Consider the following 2,994-nt stretch of genomic DNA (forward strand, 5'->3'; position numbering starts at 1 on the left):
GTTCAGCTGCCTCTCCAGGGCCGGCGTGTGGCCTTTGGACCAGCAAGCTGAAGCGGAAAACAAGGTCTGAGAACTTGCAACTTGAGAAGATGATGGTTACCAGCCCTGCATTGCCTCAGGGAAGAACAGGAACTACTCTACCATTCTTGAAGTGAAGGTACTTAATGAGAATAGGACAGTGTGGAATGGGGTAAGTGAAGAGAAGAGGATAGAGAAAGATAGCAAGTGAGCAATAGAGAGACAGGACGTCAGTGAGAAACAGATAGGGTTTATTAACTGTTGATGATGACATGTATAGAATTCTCAACTGGATTGGTCTGAGAAGTGTTTCATGATGGGCAAAGTATTTTTACAAGCAAAACGAGAAATAGCAATTGACTGTTTTATAAAAATAATTAGAATAATAAAGATAATGATTGGGGAAAACAGAAAAGATATGGAATGTTGAAGTGGGGAGATTAATGTCTCTGTACTGACTGACGTGCATGGCATTCCCTTTTGAAGAAACAATGTAATACACAGTAAAGTTATATGTAATCCAATGTAATATGAAGAAGATATGATGATAAAAAATAAATAAATAAAAATGTGCAAAAAAAAAAAAAAAGAATCAAATGGAACTATTAAGGATGAAGGCTACAATACAGGAAATCAAAACCTCCCTCCCACGGTTAGCGTCCCAGACCCAGTGACTTAAAACTCACACCAGGCACATGTGCGTGCGTGCCCAGGATCCGGAGAGGAGATTGGAGGAAAGGGGATTGCGGCGTGGCCATCCCCCCTGGGGGGTGATTTCTCGCTTTCTGTCTCTCTGTCTCTCTCTCTCTTTCTGGTGAGCACATGCGCCCTATGGCAAAAACCTCTCTTAAACAAACAAACAAACAAACAAAAACCTCCCTTGAAAGTATTAAAAGCAGATTAGATTATACAGAAGACGGAATCTCAGATTTAGAAGACAGAATCTCTGACCTAGAAAAAGTTACCAAAAAGACAGAGAAAATAACTCCCCAAAATGAGAATAATATACGATTAATACTAGATACCATTAGACACCCAAACATGCAGATAATCAGTATCCCAGAAAGTGAAGAAATCAATCAGGGATTGATAATCTGTCCATGAAAATCCTGGAAGAAAACTCTTAAATCTAGAGAGGTATTCAAATATCCAGACCCAAGAAATACAAAGGACCCTACATAGAATCAAGCCAAAAAGATCTTCTCCAAGGCACTCATAGTCAGATTGACCAAAACCACAGACAGAGATAAGATACTAAAATAGGCAAGAAAAAAACGTCAAGTGGGAACCAGCAGTTAGCATAATGGCTATGTCGCTGGATTCCCACGTAGTTGACCGCGGTTCGCATTCCGGACCCAGTGGCTTAAAACTCACGCAGGGCGCGTGTGCGTGCATGCCCAAGATCCCGAGGGGAGAATGGAGGAGAAGGGATTGCGGCGTGACCATCCCCCCTGGGGGGTGATTTCTCGCTTTCTGTCTCTATGTCTCTCTCTGTCTGTCTGGTGAGTGCATGCGCCCTATAGCGAAAAAATGTCAAGTTACTTTCAAAGGATATCCCATCAGGCTAACATCAGACCTCTAGTAGGAAATAATGCAAGCAAGGAAAGAATGGGAAAATATATTCAAAGTGTTAACTGAAAAACAATTGCAACCAAAAATACTGTAGCCGGCAAGATGAACCTTCACGACGGAAGAAAAGATAAAAACATTCTCAGATAAACAAAACCTGAGAGAATTTACCAACATCAGACCAGCTCTTTGAGAAGTTCTGAAGGGAGTACTATACCAGGAAAACTAAAGACAGACAAATAGAACAAAAAATGACCAAGAAAAAGGCCAACTTAATGGTAGGGACAAGTTCTGAAATATCAATAATAGTGTTGAACGTTGAAAGGTCAGACCACAGTAACACTGCAAATTCAACCAAAGAGAGATTACACGAGACTGAACTGGTAAAATAGAATTCTGACTTTTATTATAAAACATTACTGATTTACTTCTACATTTTGTCTTCCAGATTTAAGGATTTTTGTTTTCTTTTGAGTTGGTGGGTTCAATAATTTGTTAAAACAATTATTTTTACCTTTTTTTAAGAGAGGTTTTTGCTATAGGGCACATGCGCTCGCTAGAAAGACAGAAAATGAGAAATCACTCCCCACCCCTATCCATTCTCCTCTCGGGATCTTGGGCACGCACGCACACGTGCCCGGCATGAGTTTAAGCCACCGGGTCCGGGACTTGAACCGTGGTCGACTACATGATAGTCCAGCGACATAGCCATTACGCCAACTGCTGGTCCCAATTTATTTATTTATTTTGTCCAGAGAGGGACGGTGCGAGAGAGAGGGAAAGTGAGAAAGCAAGTCATCAGGTCCAGGATTCAAACCACAATCGGCCATGTGGGAGTCCAGCACCCTAACCACCATTTTTAAAGAGAGATTTTTGCTATTGGGTACATGTGATCAACAGAGAGACAGAAAGAGAGAAATCACACCGCTGGTGGGGGGAAGGGAGGAATGGCCACTCCACATTTCCTTCTCCACTCTCCTCTCAGGATTTTAGACTGCATGCACATATATGCAGCACTGAGTTTTAAGCCGCCAGATCCTGTACTCGAACCACGGTTGACTACGTGGGAATCCAGCAATGTTAACTATTGTGTCATCTGTTGGTCCCAGGCTTTATTTTATTTTAGATTTTTTTTTTCTTTTTTGCTTTAGGACATGTACGCTTTTCAGAGAGACAGAAAATGAGAAATCATCTCCCAAGGGGGATGGCCATGTGGCAATCCCTTCTTCTCCAGTCTCCTCTCAGGATTTTGGGCATGCATGTACAACGCACAGCATGAGTTTCAAGCTTCTGGGTCTAGGACTCAAACCACAGTTGGCCATGTGGGAGTCCAGCAACACAACCATTATGCCATCTGCTAGTCCTCCCCCTTATGTTTTTTTTTTTTTTTTTTTGGGGGGTTTTTCT

General features: G+C 41.9%; 1 protein-coding gene across 5 annotated transcripts in view; it reads right to left on the reverse strand.

Annotated features, from left to right (window-relative positions):
- The window catches only part of POLH (DNA polymerase eta), a 47,840-nt gene that overhangs the window by 28,941 nt on the left and 15,905 nt on the right, over positions 1–2,994 (reverse strand). The gene's annotated exons all lie outside the window — the stretch shown is intronic.

Source organism: Tupaia chinensis, unplaced genomic scaffold (genome assembly GCF_000334495.1).
Source record: "Tupaia chinensis unplaced genomic scaffold, TupChi_1.0 Scaffold000238_1, whole genome shotgun sequence".
In the NCBI taxonomy this organism is placed as follows: Eukaryota; Metazoa; Chordata; class Mammalia; order Scandentia; family Tupaiidae; genus Tupaia; species Tupaia belangeri.